Here is a 22,572-nt window from a genome sequence, read left to right as displayed (position 1 = left end):
GATCTTTTAGTTTGTGGCCAGCCAGGCTACGTAGTAAGATCCTGTCTCAAAAAAACCAAACCAAACCAAACAAAACCACCACCACCACCACCACCACCACCACCCAAAAAACTCAACATGCTTGGCAGTTAGATCTTGAGGCCTGTATTAGTTACTTTTCTATTGCTGTGATAAAACACCATGACCAAAGCAACTTATAACAGAAAGTGTTTAGCCGGGTGGTGGTGGCACACGCCTTTAATCCCAGCACTTGGGAGGCAGAGGCAGGCGGATTTCTGAGTTCGAGGCCAGCCTGGTCTACAGAGTGAGTTCCAGGACAGCCAGGGCTACACAGAGAAACCCTGTCTCGAAAGACAAAAAAAACAAAAAACAAAAAACAAAACAAAAAAAAGTGGTTTAGCCAGGTGTGATGGACCAGCATTTGGGAGGCAGAGACAGGTGGATCTTTGAGTTCAAGGCCAGTCTGGTTTACAGAGTGAATTCCAGGGCAGCCAGGGTAGCCAGGTTATTATACAGAGAAATCCTGTCATCCTGTCTTGAAAACCCAAAATCCAAAAAAACCCAACCCCCCCCAAAAAAAACAAACCCAAACCAAACCAACTAACCAAATAAAGAAACAAAAAAGGTGTGTGAGTGTGGGGCTTTTTAATTGGGCTTCCACTTTCAGAGGGTTAGAGACCGTGTCCATGATGGCAGGGCAAAGGCACAGTGGCAGGAGCAGCTGAGAGCTCACACCTAGATCTGCAAGCAAGAGGCAGAGAGAGATTCTGGTACTGGTGCTAGTCTTTTGAAACCTCAAAGACCATTCACAGTGACATATCTCCTCCAAGACACCCCCCAAGTCCTTCACCAAAATGGTTCTATCTATGTATGTGTGACTCTGTGACCCTGACTCATTTAACATTCAAACAAATGAGCCTATTGGAGCCATTTTCACTCAAAGCAGCACAAGGTCTTTGGTTATGAGTCCAGAGAACACAAAGAGGTGATACAGAAAAAGATCAAAAAAAAAAAAAAAAAAAAAAAAAAAGAAGATCAAAAAAGAAAAGATCTTTTTCAAGATCGCCCTTGAAAAAGAGTCATTCTGTAGGTAGCTAAGGGACAGAGCAGTTGTAGCATTCTAGAAGGCAGCACTGATGGGACCTCAGAAGTAGCCCCCAGCTAGTGAGCGTCCTTCCGCAGCTGACCATTCCCAGTGTTTTATACAGTTTAAGTGCTATTTGTTAAAATCCCTTTCCAAGAATCAGTTGCTTCTGGAGGCCTAGAACAGTCACATGTTTTTTGAGAGACTCACTTATAGAATTGTGCAAAGAGACCTTCTGGGCTTGCTGCCTAAGATTCCTTGAGCTACAAAGGTGATTGGAGTAGAGCCATCATGTTCTTGGTGAGTTTGGAGTGGGCCGGTGTTGTTTCTTATGATGAAAGACACAGGCTCGTGGCTGAACTATCAGACAGGTTAAATGAGTCAGGGTCACATACACACAACATTCCAGAGTTCCATTTACTCCTGATTCTCAGAAGAAAAGACCAGGTGATTTCTTAGAAGAGCTGATAAGATACAAAGAATCTGTCCAGGTGTTTAGGCCCCCTAAAAGACTGATTCAGGAGATGTTTTCTTCTTTTATCTAGTGCTTGAGCAAAAGTACTCAGAAAACTTACCTGACGAGTGAGCTATGACTTTGAAGCCCTGAAACTGAGTAGCCTGGAGTCAGGTAGCCCATGATTGAAAAGCGCTCCATTTATGTTGGATTGAATTCCACCCTAGCTAACTAGGGTGTCTCATTCTTGTCTGGAAACAGGCAAAAAAAAAAAAAAAAAAAATACAGTATGCCAATTACAGACATGGCAGTAGTGGCAGACCTGACAGTGTGTGCACCTCCAGGCTTTCCTGACACCCTTGACATTAATATCAAGTAGTCCTGATCTGTTTCCGGTTGGTCTCAGCAGATGTAACAAATTGTTTTTGTTAGTCAGGAGTAATGGCAGAAGCCTGTCATCCCAGCACTCTGGAGGCTGAGGTAAAAGATCAAGAATTGTAGGTCAGCAGGACCACACTGTGAGAGACTTGGTCTCTAAAACAAACAGACTAAATAGATAAATATTTTTTGACTGAGTATCTTGGCACATATGTCTTATTCCAGCATCCAGGCAATAAAATCAGGGAGATCAGAAGTTCAAGACCAGCCTGGAATAAGGAAGACCCTATTTCAAAAACAAAAATAAAATCTTTTTTTTTTCCAAGGCTGTCTGTAAAATCATGTATAATATCATCTCTACTGTCTATGTTGCCAAGAGGCTCCACACGGGAAAAACTTTGAGGGGACTAAGGTGCTTACAGCTATCCTGGTGCTAGCATCTCAAACTGAAAACCAAAGGACCCTGGAGGAATATTTTTTACTTGTCCTTGTGATGAGGTCAAGAAATAAGACAAGAAGGTTGTGATACTCAATTAACTACCAAGCAAGGAGCATCTCCTGCCTTTAAAGGCAGGTTAACCATGCTACAATCCACAGACCCAAAGAAACTGGGTAATGAGGGCCCAAGGGAGGGTGCATGAATCTGTCAGAAGGGGAAAGTAAATAGTTATCCGCAACAGTGGATAGATAGAGGGAACTGGGGGATGAGGGGTAAGGAGGGAAACGAGGAAGGTGATCAGGTGTGGGGAGGAGGCAAGAGAGGGCTAGGAGTGAGAACAGAAATCAGCAGGCAGGAGGGGAGAAATCTCTGGTGACTAGCTAGAAGGCTGGGATGGGAGAGGATCCTGGGAGTCTATGGGAGTGACCCTAGCTGAGATTACTACCAGAGGGGGATATAGAGACTAAAGTGACCACCTCCTGTAGCAAGGCAGGACTTCAGAGGAGAGAGGGGGACATCAATCCACCCTCAAAACCTTCAACCCAAAATTTATCTTGCCTACAAGATGCATAGGGGTAAAGATGGGGCAGAGACTGAGGGAGTGGCTAAACAATGACTGGCCCAACTTGAGACCCACCCAGTGGAAGACAGCCAACCCCTGACACTATTAATGACACTCTGCTACGCTTGCAGACAGGAGCCTAGCATAACTGTCCTCTGAGAGGCTTCATCCAGCTGCTGATGGAAACAGATGTAGAGACCCACAGCCAAACATCACGTGGAGCTCGGGGACTCTTATAGAACAGTGGAGATTGAAGTGAGCAAGCCAGAGAGGTGAAGGACACCACAAGACCTACAGAATCAACTAACGTGGGACCATGTGGGCGCACAGAGCCTGGGCCACCACCCAGGGAGCATGCAGGAGCTGGACCTAGACTCTCTACACCTGTGTAACAAATGTGCAGTTTGGTCTTCATGTGGGTCCCCTAACAAGTGGAGCAGGGGCTGTCTCTGAGTCTTTTCCCTGCCATTGGATCCCCTTCCCTCTACCTGGACTGACTGGTTGGGCCTCAATGGGAGAGGATGAGATTAGTCCTGCTGGGATGAGATGCCCCAGGGTGGAGTGGTACCCAAGGGGGCTTGGGGTAGTGGGGGGGAGGGATTTGTAAGGATGGGACTGGGAAGAGATGAGAGGCAGGGACTGTGATCTGGATAGAAAGTGAGTAAAAAAACAAATTATTGGAAAAAATAAAGGCAGGTTAACAAAAAGTATAATTGTCCAGTGACCCTTTGTGGGGCACAACAAAAGAAAGCTACTTACAGTGCTGAAGAGCTTACACTTCTGGACACACTCATCACCCCAACACGTGTCAGAAGTGTTTAGTAGTCAGGCTTCTCTAGAGGAACAGAGCTGATAGAATGAAGATCGATCTATGTATGTATGTATGTATGTATGTATGTATCTATCTATCTATCAATCAATCAATCAATCAATCTATTGTCAATCAATCAACCAGTCAATCATCTGCCTATAAAGGAGATTTATAAGAGTGGCTCACAGGCTGTGGTCCAGCTAGTCTAACAATGGCTGTCTACCAATGGAGACTCCAAGAATTCAGTTGTTCAGTCCTTGAGGCTGGATGTCTCAGCCGGGCTTCATTATATGCCAGAATCCTGAAGAAGTGGGCTCTAATGCCAGAGAAGGAACGGACTGGCAGGAGATGAGAGCAAGCAGGCAGAGAACAAAAACTTCCTTCTTAATTGTCCTTTCTATAGGCTGCCAGCAGAAGGTGGTGCCCAGATTAAAGGTGAAGCTTCCCACCTCAAAAGATCTGAATTGCTGGGCGGTGGTGGCGCATGCCTTTGATCCCAGCACTTGGGAGGCAGAGGCAGGCGGATCTCTGAGTTGGAGGCCAGCCTGGTCTACAGAGTGAGTTCCAGGACAGCCAGGGCTACACAGAGAAACCCTGTCTCAAAAAACAACAACAACAACAAACAAAAGATCTGAATTAAAAGTGGCTTCTCACTTCAAATGACTTAATTAAGAAAACAAACTAACAAACAAAAACAAACAAGCCCTCACAGGTATACGTAGCCACCTGGATTTTAGTTAATTCCAGATATAGTCAAGATGACAAACAAGAGTAGCCATGTCAAGTGCTTTTGTTGTTTGCTGCTGGGAATTGAACCTAGAATCTGATTCAAGTCAGAAGGTAGTGATGACAGTTTCCATGCCAAAGGAAGGAAGGACAGGAGGAAGGGAATGGGTGCGTGTATGTATAAATAAATGTGTGAATGAATGAATGAACTGGTATTGAGCCTTTAAAAGTAATCTGGGGGCTAGGGAAATAGCTCAGTTGGTAAATTGCTTGCTGCCCAAGCACAAAGACCAGAGTTCAATCCCCAGCACATATGTAAAAAGCTAGGTTTGGTAGTGTGAGTTTGTAACTCCACAGCTGGGGTGGTAAGTCAGATGGACCCCGGGGGTTCACTGCTAGCCAGCCTACTGTAATTGGTGAGCTCCAGGTCCAACTGAGAGTCCCTATCTCAAGAGACAATGCCGGGCGGTGGTGGCACAGGCCTTTAATCCCAGCACTTGGGAGGCAGAGGCAGGCGGATTTCTGAGTTCGAGGCCAGCCTGGTCTACAGAGTGAGTTCCAGGACAGCCAGGGCTACACAGAGAAACCCTGTCTCGAAAAACCCAAAAAAAAAAAAAAAAAAAAAAAAAAAAAAGAAGAAAAGAAAAGAAAGAAACAATATGGGTGGTTTCCTGAGGAACACCACCAAAGGTTGACCTCCACACTCCACACATGGATGCCTGTAGATGGAGATCACTCCCTATGTGAAAACACGCAAACACAAATAAAAAACTATTAAATTAAAATTTAAAAAATTTGTTATATATGGGAGGTGTGGCCTTGGAGTAGGTGTGGCCTTGTTAGAGGAAGTACGTCACCGGTGCGTGGGCTTTGAGGTTTCAAAAGCCCATTACCAGCTCCCTACTCCCCTGCAGATCAGGATATAGAATTTCAGCTACTTTCCCAGCACCATGCCTGCCTTTCTACAATGTTCCCCCACCATGGTGATAATGGGCTTACCCCTGAGCAAGCCCCCAATTAAATGCTTTCTCTTATAAGAGTTGTCATGGTCATAGTGTCTCTTTATAGCAATAGAACTCTGACTAAGACACTTGAGGTTCCCACAAACCATGATGTGAGACATTTTTAAGGAGTAGAGAGTGTATATAAAAAAACAAAAACAGGGCCAGAGAGATGACTGTAGTGGGCAGAAGTCTTTGCTGCCAAACCTGACTCCTGAGTTCAGTCCCAGGAATGCAAATACTGGAAGGAGAAATCTGGCTCCCAAAAGTTGTCCTTTAACCTCCACTCTGTCATGGTGGCATGAGCATGTCCCTCCCTAGTAAATGAATAAACATTAAAAAGAATTAAAACATAGTTGCAAGTCAGAAATGTTAACTGGTTTTATCTTTTCAAATGAATTTAAAAAATTAGGGTTGGTGGCCCCATGAGGAGAGCAACAATACCAACCAGCCAGAGCTCCCCAGGGTCTAAACCACCAGCCTGGGAGCACATAGGGAGGGACCCATGACTCCATCTGTATATGTAGGGGAGGATGGCCTTGTCCGGCATAGGTGGGAGAGGAGATCTTTGGTCCCATGAAGGCTGAACACTGAGTGGGGGGGAATTCGAGGGTGGGAAGGTGGGAGTGGGGGGTAGGTGGGGGTACAACCTCATAGAAGCAGGAGGAGAGGGGATGGGATAAAGGGGTTCCTGGGTGGTGGGGGGAATGGGGTAAGGGGATAAAATCGGAAATGTAAATATAATATCCAATAAAAAAGAAAAAAATTAGTATGTGTATGTGTGTCGAGAGACTTCCTGTAAAGATAAAACATACACATCACACACACACACACACACACACACACACACACACACACACACACTCACTCACACACACACACACACACACACACCCCTATTCACCCAGAAAGAAAACCCAGAACAGGCCAAAGTAATAACTGTACAATTTGGCGACCCAGTAAGTTTTCACTAGAGTTCCTAACAGGAGTATGGGTGGGGCTGAAGGAGCAGGCGCCTGCATCACGGAAAAGTCCACCAGAGATGACTCATGAAACCTGTGTTCCTAGTGCTCTCTACACAACTTGCAGACATCTATCTCCACAGGTCTGAGAGATCTCTTCTCCGCAGCTCCCTGTCCCTGTCACAGTCTCCTCCCCCAGTCACTGTTTGCCTCTGGATAGCTGGTGGAGGCCTCTGAGAATTTTACATTTCCAGCTTTCCCAGACAAAGTGAAGTTTGTTTATCTCCTGAATCTCAAGGTCTGTCCCCAACCTGGGGGAGGAGACTCTTACTCAGCTCAGTGGGAGGGTGGGGAGATAAGATTGTCTGCAGGTCATTTTGCCTGTAGCTTGTAGAAGCTGGAAATCTGTCACAAGGGTCCTTCAAGCCATCCCTCTGACTGCTCCCTCCTCCTAAGCCCAGGCCTAGGAGGCTGGCCTCCATCTCCAGAGCTACACAGTTCAATGAACCTTCCAGAAGTGGGATGGTGTGCTAAGTATCCCTTGGAGACTGGTGGGCCTGGTTTTCCCCACCCTGCATGACTCCTTGGAGGCCTGTTTATCCTATGTGTGTGTGTGTATATATATACACTTGAGGACCAGAGAGATGGCACAGTGCTTAAGAGACACTTGTTCTTGCAGAAGACTTAGGTTCAGTTCCCAGAACCTACATGGTACTTCACAGCCATCTATAAGTCCAGCCTCAGGGAGCCAGTGCCCTCTTTGGACTTCCACAGATGCTAGATACCCACATGGTGCCCATAAAGACATGCAGGCAAAGTAACCATGCACATGAAATAAAATAAATCAGCCAAAAGAGACTTTTAACTCTTTCTACATTTGTTTTTGTGTCTTTAGTGTGTATGTGTGTGGTAGTGCACTCCACAGGCGTGGGCATGGAGGCAAGGGAGAACTTGTGAGAATTGCTTTTCTTCTCTACCATGTGGGTTCAGGGGCTCATGTCAGGATTGTCGGCAATTGTCTTTAGCTATGAAGCCATCTCACTGGCTTTTCTTTTAAAGCCTGGATCTCCTTTTCAGTCTGTATCCCAGGCTGACCTCTAACTTGGGGGTAATCCTCCTGCCTCAGCCTCCCAAGTGTTGGCATCACAGACATAATCGCCACTCTCCGTTCCACAGTTCTTTGCTTTTTATTGCTGAGTCATCTATGGTATAAATATGCCAGGTAGGTGGGGGGGGTGAGAGTTGGTGGAGGGTGAGAAGTGGGGGGGGGGTAGAGGTGGTGGAGGGTGAGAAGTGTGTGTGTGTGGGGGGGTGAGAGGTGGGGTGGGGTGTGACCATTTGTCCACAAAAGGACATTATAGGATACTTATAGTTTCAGGCTATTACAGATAACATTGTTACAAACATTTGTGTAAGAGGATTTGTGTGAAAATAAGTTGTTATTTTTTTCTGGGACAAATGCCAAAAAGTACAAATGCTGGGTCATAGGATAAATCTATTTTCAGCCTTAACTGAACTGCCAAATTTTTCCAGAGTGTCGGTGTCGTTTTCCATTCCCTCCAGCAAGTGACCCAGTTTCTCCACAGTCTCTCCAACATTTAGCATTTGTCAGCATTCTTCACTTCTGTCAGTCTGATGGTTGATTGTGACGTCGAATTGTAGTTGTTTGGCTTGATTTTGAAACAGGGTCTCACACAGCTGAGGCTGGCGCCTGGGCCCGTCTCCCAAGTGCTTGGATTACAAGTGTCCTCACCTTTTTTACTTTAAAAAAAAAATTTTTTTTTTTTTTTTGGTTTTTCGAGACAGGGTTTCTCTGTGTAGCCCTGGCTGTCCTGGAACTCACTCTGTAGACCAGGCTGGCCTCGAACTCAGAAATCCACCTGCCTCTGCCTCCCAAGTGCTGGGATTAAAGGCGTGCGACACCACTGCCCGGCACTCAGAATACTTTTTACAATTTTAAGCAAGGTCAAACTATGTAGCCCTGGCTGGCCTAGAACTCCCAATATAGAGGAGGCTGGCTAGAACCTGTAATCTTATATTTTAAGAGCAAAGGTTTCCACTTCAGAGATCTGCCTACATTTCTGCACCTCCTGGGTGCCAGGATTACAGGAATCTAGCAACACGTCTGGCACTCTGTTCCTTCTCAATCCTCCCTCTTTTCGCTTCACGCCCTTAGTTTCCCATTCCTTCTAGTTTCCCGCCCCTTTCTGCCGATCCCCACCCAGTTCCCATGCAGGTCAGAAAACATGTGGTACTTGTCTCTGGGATGGATTTATTTCATTTAACATAGTACTCTCCAGTTTCATCTACCTTCCTGTAAGCAACATAATTTCATTCTTTATACTCAAGTAAAATTCCATGGACCATATTTTTCATTATCCATTCATCTGTTGATGAACACACCTAGTCTGATTTCATCAATTTGGGCCATTTTCCCTTTTTTTTTTTTTTTTTTTTAATTTTAAGATAGGGTTTTTCTGTACAGCCCTGGCTGTCCTGGAATTTACTGTTTACTCTGTAGACCAGGCTGGCCTCAAAGTCACAAAAGATCTCCCTGACTGAGTCTCCAGGTGCAGGGATTAAAGGCATAGACCACAAGCTTTTTGTTTGTTGGTTGTTTTTTTCTTGACAAGGTTTCTTTGTGTAGCCCTGGCTATGTGGCCTAGAACTCACCTTGTAAACCGGGTTGTGCGTTTTCTAATTGGTGAGTGTTTACAGTTGAGGTTGAGCTTTCCTTCTTTTCCATGGTGCCCGGGTGGAGCTCTGGCCTTGGGCATGCTTGGCAGGTCCATCTATCTACAGCTACATCTCTACTTTGAGAGTTCTTTATATTTTCTAGGTATCAGTCCTTTTTCAAATATTTTCCTCAGCTTTTATTTTTCACCCTTCTAAAAGGGTATCTGACAAAGCAAAAATTTTGATTTCAATATGAAATATTGCCCAGAGACTCGTGTGTTGAAGGTTTGGGCTTCATGCAGTGTTTAGAGGCAAAGCTTTGGGGAGGTGATTGGATCAAAGGGTGCCTAGTTGGCCAGTGCTTCTTTCACCGAAGACTTTATGGATGAATGGACTGGTGGGAACTATGGCTTAGTTAGAGGAAGTAAGTCACTGGTTTTGAAGGGTATATTTTATTCTGTCTCCTTCTCCTTGCTCTCTCTACTCCTGGCTGTCATAGGGCAAGTGACTGTCATCCACCATAGGTTCCCTGCCATGACATTTTGCCTCACCATGGCCCAGAAACAATGAAGCCAAAATAAAGTCTTTCCTCCTTTAAGTGTTTATGGCAGGTGTTCTGTCACAGTGATGGAAAGCTGACCAATAAAATACGGTTCAACCTTAAATTGCTTTTAAAAAAGTGATCTCCTAGCTTGTCCTGAAATCCACTGTCATGACGTATACCTATTCCATCCATCCATCTGTCCATTCATGCACTTAGTGTATTGACTATGGCCCAGGTTTAGTATTAGGTGCTAGTGATCTGAAAATGAATATACTACAGTTGCATTCAGAATATCCAGAATCTTGTAGGGATGGGGTATGTAAGCATATGCCTCCCATTGGAGTATGGTAAAGGATGCCAATCAAGCCCAGAATAGAGCACCTACTATGGCTGGGATTATTGCTGAAGGTTGTTTGTGGTCAGTTATGAACTAGTTGAAACCCTAGTATTACTCTAGCTAGATATAGGTCAGAGTGTGTTCAAAGAGTCCTTCTCATGTGTGCATGTTTATCTATGTATCCACTGTTTGTTGAGACATCATCTCACTACAGTAGGTTGGCTTGGAACTAGCAATCTTTCTGCCTCTGCCTACACCATGCTATGATTACAGGTGTGTGTGTGTGTGTGTGTGTGTGTGTATGAACACATGTGGACATCCTATAAAAACATTTCCATCTAGTCTTTTCATCTTAATTATAATACTTTCCCTACATTCCCTGAACTCACCCCTAGAAAGGATAATTCTTTTAAAATCGACAATGAAACCTATTAGTTTTCCAGGTACTCTTTTCGCTGTTAAGTGACGGCATGAAGCAAAGGTATAGATAGGTCTCATTGCATAATAGTTCTTGCTCCTAATATAGCAGTGTTCATCTGGGACGCCTGAAGGACTCACCTCACATGCCAAGCTGCTCATTTTTGCACGGTCTCTTCGAGGAAAGCAAGATGAGATTATTATTCAGTGGCCTATATTCCAAGTAGAGTAGGCTGCTCCTTACTTACCCAGGCAACTAGGAAAACCCATCAAGTGACACATTTGGGAGGAGCCCCTGGATTAATAACTGAGAAGTAGGCCTGAACTTTGATTTAGGCTACAATTGTCTCCCAAGAATTCTTGAGAGTTTAAGGCCTGATCATGCTTATCCGGAGGCTGCTTAAAGCTTTGGGGTGGGCCGATGAGATAGTTCAGTGGGTAAAAGTGCGTGCTGCCTAGCTTAATGACCTGAGTTCCTAGGGGGAAGGACAGAACTGCCTTCTCCAAACGCCAACCTCCACGTGAATGAAATAATTTATAAGGGCTGGAGCTGTAGTTCAGTGTAGGCTGTTTGCCTAGCATATATGAAGCCCTAGGTTCCATGGTTAGCACAAGATAAAATATTATTTTGAAAAATACTTAAGTATTTAAGCTTCGGCATGTGAGACGACTCCACACTGTGCTGGGAGTGAAGCTTAGGGCCTTGTACATGGTAGGTAAGCTATGTTCCAAGTCCCTTTTTAACTTTCAGACAGGCTCTGGTTAAGTTACTTAGGCTGGCCTTGACCTGGCTCTGTTGTCAAAGTGAGACTTGAAGTTGTGGTCCTCCTGTTTCATCTTCCTGAAAAGATATGATTACAGACCTGTACCACAGGCCCAACATGACAATGCGTTTTGTTCCTGTGTCTGATGAGGATACTTCCTGGGTAATGTTTGTCCCCCTACTGTCCCTTTTAGGGGATGCCTGCCTGCTCCTCACTTGCTGCTATTTCCAAAAGAAAGCCCAAATACTTTATTCCCATAGCCAATGTGGGCAACATACTGAGATTCCATCTTAATAAATAAATACGATAAAATAAACACTATGGCCAATGGACAGTCATTCCTATGAAGTAAAGACATGTTCCTTCTTCTTTGTCACTTGTCTCAGTTACTTTTCTATTGCCACAATAAGACACCATGACCAACATAACTTATATAAAATAAAATGTTTATTTGGTCTCATGGTTGCAGAAGGTTAGAGTCCGTGATCATCCTGCAGGAGAGCATGGCAGCAGACAGGCAAACGTGATGCTGGAGAGATAGCTGAGAGCTTATATCCTGATCCACAGTCATGAGGCAGAGTGAGAGCGAGAGAGCGAGAGAGTGAGAGAGCGAGGGAGCAAGGGTGGGTGGAGACTAATTGGGAATGTTGTAGACTTTTCAAACCTTCAAGCCTAACCCCCAATGACACCTTTCCTCTAAGGAGTCCACAGCTCCTAATCTTTTCCAAACAGTTCCATCAACTGGGGATGAAACATTCCAGCATGTGAGCCTATAGGGGGGTGTTCTTATTCTTTTTTTTTTTTTTTTGGTTTTTCGAGACAGGGTTTCTCTGTGTAGTCCTGGCTGTCCTGGAACTCACTCTGTAGACCAGGCTGGCCTCGAACTCAGAAATCCGCCTGCCTCTGCCCCCCAAGTGCTGGGATTAAAGGCGTGCACCACTTGGCCCAGCTAATGTTTTCTTTTGCTTAAGACACAGCCTCCTGTGTCTGAAGGCTAAGACTCGATTTGTTTTTTTTTTTTTTTTTTTCAAGATACAATCTTACTATCTAGGCCAGGCTGACTTTGAACTTCCAGTACTCCTATCTCCACACCTCGAGAGCTGGGATTACAGATTACAGGCATGTACCAACATGTATGCCTTTTACTTTATAAATTAAAAATGGAGGCACAGAGTGGTAAACTAACTAAGTTAGACCATGAGGGAATCGCGGTTGAGTCATCTAAGACACAGTAAAGGGTAGGTGTGGCAGACCACCTGTAATCCCAGCACTTGAAAGGGGTAGGTGGGATAATCAGACTCAGTCTGATTTAAGCTCAGCTTGGCTACATGAGATCCCATCTTCAAAATGTGTGTGTGTGTGTGTGTGTGTGCGCGCGCTCATGTGTGTAGCACAACTTTGGAACCAATGACTACTGTGTGTCCATGGTGCCAACATTTCTAGCTCTTTCTTAAGTCATATCCTAGTATAATTGTTTGGTGTTGCTATACCAAAATACCAGAGAATGGGTCATTCATACAGAATAGAAATATGCTGGCTCACAGTTGTAGAGTCTGGAAAGTCCAAGTGCAGGATGTCCCCATCTGGTGGCCTCTGGTGAGGGTCTTCTGCTGCATGGTAACATGGTAGAGGCATCACATGCTGGAACAGGACAAACGTCTTAGTTGTCTTCTTAGAAAGCCACACTGACACCAATGGAGGGCCTGCCCACCTTTGTGACCTCACCTAATTCTAATTCCCTCCAATGGGCCTCACCTCCAAATATCATCAACATTATGAGTGCAGGGATTAAACTTTTGGCACACAAGCTATTATATATGGGTGATCAAATCTTTGAAGTGGAACATATTTAAAGTATGAATTTGATTCACACAATAAGTAACATTTCTCATTATGTTCAGAGTCAAGCTGTATAAAAGGTAACAAGATAGATTCAAAAACATTCCAGGGAAGGAAGAGTGGGCGGCAGTTGGTAAGCTGCATTTTTCCTTTCATAAAACAATTCTTGTGGAAGAAATAGCATTGCGAACTTTTTCTATTTTAGCACAAAGTAACACTTATCTAATTATTATCCAAGTCAAAGTGTAAAGTGTACAGGCATAAGTTTTTATTTATTTTGTAAGAACCATAAAGTAGACTTGAACTAATAAAGGATTTAAAGATTTTCCATCTTAACATTGAATGCACAAGAAAGGAGATGGTAGCAGTTTGAATAGGATCTCCCCACTCCCCCACCCCCCACCCAAGCTCATAGATTCAAATGCTTGGTCACCAGGAAATGGCACTATTCAAAAGGATTAGGAGGTATGGCCTTCAATCCTGGCTGTTTACCTTGAGAGAAAAGATTTGAGTGGATGGTTTTCAGCTGACATTCATTCTAAAGCCAAGGAAAAAGCCAGGTTCAGAACTAAGTGCTTTAGTTAGGAGAGATGACAGAGGTTCTGGTTAGTCAACAAAATGATGGACTGGGTATTAGGACTGTCTTGTACCTCACTGGTACAAATTGGCATAATTATGCTCTAATTGTATTTTGAGAGAAAAGTTTTATTTTAACAGGAAGGGTGATGTGTAGGAGGAGCTAAGGTGGGAGGAGTACTGAAAGGAAGAAAAGGAGTAAGAAGAGGAGAAGAAGAAGGAGAGGAGAAGCTAGGTGATGAGAGAGAGAAAGAGGGGGGAGACAGGGAGGCAGATATTCATGTACCAGTCAAAGATAGTTGATATATCTAGGTTGGGTAGTGGGTTACACCTCTGATTGAGCAATACCAAATTTATAAAGCCTTTGATTAACATTTTTAAAAAAAATGTATAAGTACAAAAAGGAAAAGGGGGCATGGGATAGGGGTTTTCTAAGGGGGGGGGGAAGGGGGAAAGGGGATGGCATCTGAAGTGTAAATAAAATATCCAATAAAAAAATGAAAAAAGGAGGTGTGGCCTTGTTGGAGTAGGTATAATCTTGTTGGAGGAAGTGAGTCACTGGGGTGTGTGATGCTTGTGGATCTGAATGTAGAACTCTCAACTCTAATAGATATTTTATGAAAATTTAGCAGAGCTTGAAGACTCTAAACATAAACACATGATAAGAAGAGTAACTTGCTAATCACCAGGATAGCATCAGTATACAGCATTTGCATGTATTGAAGTCTTACACTGAACCCCATTAGTATGTATGGTTCATACGTTTTTTTTAAACTTTTTTACATTTTGTGTGTCTGTGTGTACATGGGTATGGCACAGTGCAGTGTATGCGGGCATGTATGGAGGCCAGAGAACAATTCACTGAAGTCCTACATTAGACTTCTACCTACCTGCTGAGAGGCCCCTGGATAGTTAATATGTTAATACATGTTAATAAGGTTTGTTTAAGATTTAGTTTATGTCTATGAGTGCTCTATCTGCATATGAACATCTGCATGCCAAAAGAAGGTATTAGATCCCATTGCAGATGGTTGTGAGCCACCATGTGGTTGCTGGGAATTGAACTCAGGACCTCTGGAAGAGCAGTCAGTGCTCTTAACCACTGAGCCATCTCTCCAGCCCCTTCTTTATGTTTTAATTCATAATACCTTAATGGCCAACAGGGAGGGAGAAATTGTAGAACATACACCCGTGCACACAGTTTGTATTGCTTTCGTGAGACAGGGGTTCACTGTGTAACTTAGGCTGGCCTCACACTTTTGATTTCCTCACGCTCCTGGACTGCTGAGATACAGGCCTGACACCTAATGCCCAGCTAAATCCTGTATTTCTTAAGTGAGACTAATGATTTAGACAAGCTGTCAAAGACTTGAAAGTTAAAACACTGAATACACTTTAAAAAGTTTACAAGTGATTACACCCCATTAGCCATCAAGGTTTGTAAGCCAATGCCAGCAATATTCACTGAGGGGGCAAAGGGAATTAGTTTTTACCAAAGGACAGATGATGTAATTCCAACATAAGACTGGCAGTTTAGGCTCAGCCAGTTTTCAAGTTCTACAACACCCATGAAGATCTGCTAAAAAAAAAAAAAAAAAAAGAAAAAGTCCCATGAGTTAATAAGCAACATGGTGTCCTACAGGCAGGTGAATCCTCGGGCTCTACCTCTAAGTCTCACACGCTACCCTTTGTTTCCAGTTCAGAGTTGCCTGCTGCCCATGGCTTCTCTATTGTAACTCTTCAGACTGCATGTAGGAAGGGAAAAGCCACTTGGGTTAGTCTGTCTGAAAATATTTTTAGCAGTTTAAATGGCAGAGCAGATACCCTTTATTCTAATTTTGTTTTGGCCTTGCCAAGTTTGCAGACGGCAGGCAGCTTTCAGGTCAGTATTTTAGGGATTTCCTACAACATTCCTGGTTCTATATTTATCAGCCCTTACCCTTGAATAAGAAGGAAGAAGGGCTAGCCTATACTGGAGTTTAACACCTTCCCCTAAAGTAATAATAATAGTGATAGCAATATTTATTATTATTACGTAATAGTCATATAATATAGAAACTTTTCTAGACTATTAAGTAGTAATATTATTATTAACTGTGTCTGTGTGTGATAGGAAAGCATGACTGTCATGGACTGCATATGCAGGTCAGAGGGCAGCTGTGTGGAGGTGCTTCGCTCCTTCTAGCTTGGGTTCTATGGATTAAACTGAGGTGGACAGCTTTCGGTGACAAGAGCTTTATTGGTTGAGACCTTCCTACCACATCAGTTTCATTATGTAACCAGGATGTCCCCAAACTCAAGATCCTTCTTCTTTAGCCTCCCTAGGGTCAGGATTAGAGGACTGTAGCATAATTACTGGCCCCAACATCTCCTTTCCTCTTTAGAACTGTTACCAGTCTCTGAAGTCACATTCTCCTAAGTATTCTAACTCAGCATTGAAAATGAATGTTTTTCTTGAAGCTCCAATAAACAAAACTCCAAAAGATGATTATAATTTTAAAATACAAGAAGAGGGCTGGGCGTGTTAGTGCATGCCTTTAATCTTGGAAGGCAGAGTTAAGGAGATCTCTGTGAGTTTGAGGCCAGCAAGGTAGACATAGTGAGACCCTGGGTTTTTTCCTTGTTGTTTTTGTTTGTTTGTTTATGGGCTTGGGAGATGGCTTAGCCATTAAAGGCTAGGCGCATAATAAAAATGAAATATGAAATAAAACCCCCAAACAACTGAAGAATAACAAAAAACAAAAGGAGAATAACCAGGTGGGCATGGTGGTATGTACTGGAACCCCAGCACTTAGAAGGCAGAGGCAGGGCCATTGGCGTTCAAGACCAGCCTTGGCTACAGTAGAAGACCTTGTTTCAAAAACTACATAAAAGGATACTGACTTAGGCAACTCCTTTTACATCCATACTTCTAATTATCCTTCTGAACCAGGAGTGCTAGCTCAGGCCTTTAATCTGCACTTGAGAGACTGAGAGAGCTGCCTCAAGTTTGAGGCTGCATAATGAGAGTCTGTCTCCAAACAAACGAACAAACAAACAAACAAAAAACCAAACCAAAACAGAAAAGGGGGGAGGGGGCTAGGGAAGTAACTCAGTAAAAGGGTCCTTGCCTAGCATGTACAAGGCTCTGGGATTGATCCTCCCCCAGCAAGACCAATGCTCACCCCTTCAATTATAGAGATGTAGCACTCTCCTTGAACTTTGTCCCAATCCAAGATAGAACGCAGTGTGACCACAAAGACCCTGGGGTATCCAGCTCTGGAAATCCCTTGATTACTGCTTAACTTGCAGCTGTGCAAAGTCCAGTTAGTTCTGCCCTTGGGTTTAGGTTCCTTGGCCTCAGAGAATGGCAAGAAAGTTTGTTTAAGGCCACCACCTATGGAAGCAAAACAATGGATGCATATACCTCTCCGCGCCCTACATTATGACTGGCCCAGGGCAGGTACTTAGTCCACCCATGATTTAACATCTGTTGGGCATCTGTGTATTGTACCTTGCACAAGGAAATGAAACAAATTCCAACCTTTGTGTCTGTGTGTCTGTGTGTGCGCTTGTGAGTGTGGCCATTCACAAAGAATGGTCATGCCATGTAGTGTTACAGTGGTTTGAGCAGTGAGACTGTGTGTGTGTGTGTGCGCGCGCGCGCGCGCTGCCCACGTGATGAGAAGCCAATCACAAAGAAAGAACAAGAAAGGGTGAGTTTATTCAGCAAGTCTTAGAGGCTGAAAACATTCTAGGGCTAGATTAGATTGTATGGCAACTAGAAGCTTCCAGGGCTAGGTTGGCAGACTGAGGCAGTAAGCCCCGGGGATGACCATTACATTTGGGCAAATAAAAGATACTGTAGTTGAGGTAGAAACTGCTTTTTAAAAATATTGTTTTCGTGGGGCGGTGGTGGTGCATGCCTTTGATCCCAGCACTTGGGAGGCAGAGGCAGGCGGATTTCTGAGTTTGAGGCCAGCCTGGTCTACAGAGTGAGCTCCAGGACAGCCAGGGCTACACAGAGAAACCCTGTCTCAAAAAAAAAACAAAACAACAAAAAAAATATTGTTTTCTATTTCTGTGTATGTATTTCTGTGTGACTGCATGCTACCTACGTGTGTGTCCATGCCCGCAGAGGACACTTGGTCCCCTGTAGCAAGAGTTACAGGTGATGATGGGGAAGCATCAGTGTGTGTGCGCTAGGAAGCAAACTTGGCTCCTTGGGAAGAATAGCTAGCACTCTTGACTACTGAGCCATCTTTCCAGCTCCTATCAACTGCTCTTCTCCCAACTCTGTAGATATTCCCAAAGCACCGAGAGGTGCAATGAGTTGCCTCCCCTCACACAGCTTATAAGCCCTTGAGCAGGGAGCCCATTGCTAGTTTTAGGAGCTGCAGCTCTTCGTCTCTCCCAGGGTACCTTCAGGTCCAGGTTGCTGGGGCTAGATGCACATAGTGTATTTGCTTTAATACAGGCTGTTGACTTAAAACGCCTGTGAAGATAGGAAAGTGAGTAGGAAAAACAAACGTCTGGTTTCAGTAATTTCTGACCATTTTTAGCCTATTATTCTTATTTGAATGACCCCCTAGGCTCATATATTTGAATGCTTACTCATTAGGGAGTGGAACTCTTTCTTTCTTTCTTTCTTTTTTTTTTTTTTTTTTTTTTTTTTTTTTTTTTTGGTTTTTCGAGACAGGGTTTCTCTGTGTAGCCCTGGCTGTCCTGGAACTCACTCTGTAGACCAGGCTGGCCTCGAACTCAGAAGTCTGCCTGCCTCTGCCTCCCAAGTGCTGGGATTAAAGGCGTGCACCATCACTGCCTTTTGATAGGATTAGGAAGATAAGGAGGTATGGGGTGTGGACTTGTTGAAGGAATTGTGTAACTTTGTGTCGATTTGAGGTTTCAGAAGTCAAGCCCAGTTCTCTCGCTCTCGGATCATAACATCATAATAAAGAACTCTCAGCTCCTTCTCCAGCACCATGCCAGCCTGTCTGCCGCCATGCTCCCCGCCATGATGATGATGGGCTAAGCCTAGGAAACTGTAAGCAAACCCCCAATTAAATGCTTTCTTTTATAAAAGTTGCCGTGTGGTCATAGTGTTTCTTCACAGCAATAGAACACTAAGAAAGCTTCTGAAAGTAAAATATGTAAATTGCTCCTTAATGGACCAGTCACTTGGAGCAGGGAAAGGTGGCTCAGTTAGCTAACTGTTCTAGGCCTGCACGCCATTCCTTTTCAGAGTGAATATGTGAGAAGACAAATCTTTTGTTTTCCCATTTCTTATACATTAAAAAAAACATTTATGTGTGCATGTATGTTTATGTCTATAGGTGCCTATGGAGGCCAAAACAGGGCATCAGATCCCTTGGGACTGCTGTTACAGGAGGTTGTGAGCAGCCTGAGGTGGGTGCTGGAAATCTTATTTGGATCCTTTGAAATTACAGCAGAAGCCATTTTTTCCAGCACCCAATTTCCTGTACATTTGGTATTCCAACAGTAATTTATTAACAAAACACTCTAGTAGTTTGAATTAACTATATGAACCAGGGCTAATTGAAAATAGGAACCTGGCCGGGCAGTGGTGGCGCACGCCTTTAATCCCAGCACTTGGGAGGCAGAGGCAGGCGGATTTCTGAGTTCTAGGCCAGCCTGGTCTACAGAGTGAGTTCCAGGACAGCCAGGGCTACACAGAGAAACCCTGTCTCGAAAAACCAAAAAAAAAAAAAAAAAAAAAAAAAAAAAAAAAAAAAAAAAAAGGAACCTGCTAAGTATTTGATGGGGGCAGGGATTCCCCTGACAGTGCACTGTGGGCATATTTTCTATAAGTAAAACAAAGCCCAGAAGCAGGTTGTCACTTAATGTCCTGTGCTACAAGCAATGGGAGTAATGCTCACAGTTTACAGCATTTGAATAGTAGACTCCTATGTGTCTAGATTTATGTGAAAAGGAATCTAAAGCAAAACTAAAACCATATCTCACTAATGTGCTTTGTGAATCCTCAAATCTCATAGCAGAAAGGGATCCATCTTAGTTTCGTAGTTTCTTTGGATTTGCTGTGGTAAAACACCACGGCCAAAGCAACTTATAAAAGAAAGCATTCAGTTGGCTTTATGCTTTCAGAGGCTTAGAGTGTATGGAGGCAGGACAGCTGAGAGCTCACATCTTGAACCACTAGCGAAAGAAGGGACAGACACACACACACACACACACACACACACACACACACGACTGGGAATGAGGAGAGACTTTTGAGACTTCTAAGCCCACTCCCAGTGACACATGTCCTTCAACAAGCCCATACCTCTTAATCCTCCCCAGATAGTTCTAGCAGCTATTCAAACCTGAGCCTATGGGGCTGTCATTCTTCAAACCACCACAGGACCCTAGAGATCCTTAGGCCTAATGATTTTCAGAGGGGCACTATGGAAATGTGTGTATCTGGGGGAGCCAAAACTACTGGAAAGGATGCTGAGGACTCCTGGTATGTGGTTGACAGAGCCAGGCATGCTAGATGCAAGCTAATCAGTTCTGGATATGAGAGAATTGGTCCACGGGATACCCAGGTAGACGCAAAACCACATCATCATCTAAGTGCTGTTCCCATACACACCAGGTTGGCTTCAGATGTAGCTGCTGACATTAATAGAGGATGGTGCTGTTTTGTTTCAAGTATTTCCAAAAGGTTACTATGAGAATATGAGGCCATTGGCGGTAAACTGGTTATGGTACTTCAGTTGTGGAAGCAACACACTTCTCTAGTTTGCGTTTGTAGCTGCTCGGTAGTTGAATGGGAGAGTTTACATATTTAATTTTAATTTATGTATGTGTATGTGTGGCTCCTTGTCTGGATATGTAATACATGCATGCAGTGCCCTTGGAAGCTAGAAGAAAGGATTGAATCCCCTGTAAATAAAGTTATATGAAGCAGAATGTAGGTTCCAGGACCCCCATCCTGGGTCCTCTGCAAGAACAGTAAGTGCTCTTAACTGCTGAGTCATCTCTGCAATTCCAAATTTCTATATCTGACTTTAGCTTTTGAGTCCTGGTCTACTATGTAGACTAGGCCAGCCTTGAACTCACAGAGATCTCCTTGCTTCCAGGCCTTCTGAGAACTGGGATTAAAGGTATATGCCACTACAGCCTGCTTTTAATTAAAAAAAAAAAAAAAAGGATGAGTGTTTTGTCTGCATGTATGTATGTCTACTATATGCATGCCTGCTGTCTGAGGCGGTCAGAAAAGGGCAGTGGATCCCGTGGAACTGGATTTATGAATGGTTCTGAACCACCACATGGGTGTTGGGAATCAAACCCAGGTTCCTTGCAAGAGCATCCAGTTCTCTTAACCTCTGAGCTTCCTCCAAATTTAAATATTTTAAATGTAACTTAAAACAAAGTCTGTGCATGCCTGTTCATGTGGGGGTATGTGCATGAGGGTGTGGGTGCCCAGGAGGCCAGAAGGCATCAGGTACCTGGAGCTAGAACTGAGTGTGCGCACACGCGCCGTGGGGCGTGACCCTCCTGACCTAAGTGGTAGGAATGGAAGACCTGCCATTAACCCTTGAGCCATCTCTCCGCCTCTTAGTTTGTAACTTTTAATTACATTGTTTTTTCGTTTTGTTTGGTTTTCCCCAAGACGGGGGGTTTCTTTGAATGATGGTGCTCAGATCTCTCTCCTCTCCCCCCTCTCACTTCCCCTCTCTCCTCTCCCCTTTCTTCCCCCAACCCCCTCTCCCTCTCTCTCCTGGCTGACCTGAAACTCAGAGATCCACTAGCCTCTGTCTCCCAGAGCTGGAATTAAAGGGGTGGACCACCACACCCAGCTTTAATTACATTGTTTTACTACATGCATTGGTTTTGGTTTGGATACTACAGTTAGCCATGCTTTTTGAAACTGAAAAAAAAAAGGGGGGTTGTATTATCTATGATTTGTTATTTTAGTATGGTTACAGGGAGTGTTAAAAATACTTATTATAGTTTCCTGCTTCTTGAAACTATAACAAACAGCTGCATTATCTGACTTGTTACTTTATTATGTTTTAAAAGGCTGTTAAAAAAGTTACAGTTCCTCTAAGTAGACCTAATAAACTCTTTGGTTTACTAAGAAACAAAACAACACATTTATTTGTTTTAAGTAAAACATTGCCAATGTAACCTCAACCAGAAGAAACACAACATCCAATTGTTATACAAATGAATGTTAAAAACCACAACAGGGTTGTGCAGTCTAGTGGTCTCTTTTATAGATGAGACAAATTGAGAACAAAAGCCGAAAAGCAACTTGCCGGGGATTGTTTTATTATTTCCGTATCTCTTTAAAAGTTCGGTTTCAGTTTTACAAACTGGAAAAGTAGAAGCATTGTATTGTAAATTATGTGACCAGAACTAATTGTTTGAATTCTGGCAGCAGAAGACCCCTTGGGGGTGGGGTGGGGAGTCCAGGCGTTTTATTTGTGAAACTGAGGGTCAGAAAGGAGTACCTTTTAGATTACGCGTGTGTTGCTATTGCCAAAAAGCTGAGGACTCAATCTATTTTTTTGCTTTCGTTGTTTAAGGATATGTGTTTTTGAAGCTGAGACTTGGGGGGTGGTCTGCCTAGAAACGGGGACCACCAGAATCTGTCCCTTTAATGCCGGCCCCCTTTTTCCTTCATATTCCCTGTCTAGTGGAGAGGCCCGAGGCAAGTCAGCTAACCCCGTCTCAGCGTCTCCAGCAGAGACACAGGTTGTGTTCAGTCCCACATCCTCACCTCCCCGGGATCCTAGGAGAGTTGCTAGAAACATTCGGGGTCCCTTGCTGTGCCAGCAGCCACTGGCCTGGTGCCAGGAATGCCGCGCGGAAGGACACAGGGGCCTGCAATGACTCACACACTAGCGGAGGCCCAGGGTCCCAGGAGGGTCCTAGACTGCCGGCTCTAGATTCGCGTGAGATAGTCTTATTGTTCCTTCATAGTGGGGGTATGGGGGTGGCGTGCCCGCTACCTAGGCAACGGCGATCTGATGCCTCCAGCCACCCGCACATCC

This window comes from Arvicanthis niloticus, chromosome X (genome assembly GCF_011762505.2).
Source record: "Arvicanthis niloticus isolate mArvNil1 chromosome X, mArvNil1.pat.X, whole genome shotgun sequence".
Taxonomy (NCBI): domain Eukaryota; kingdom Metazoa; phylum Chordata; class Mammalia; order Rodentia; family Muridae; genus Arvicanthis; species Arvicanthis niloticus.
The sequence above is the reverse complement of the archived record's forward strand: the minus strand, read 5'-3'. Positions refer to the sequence as shown.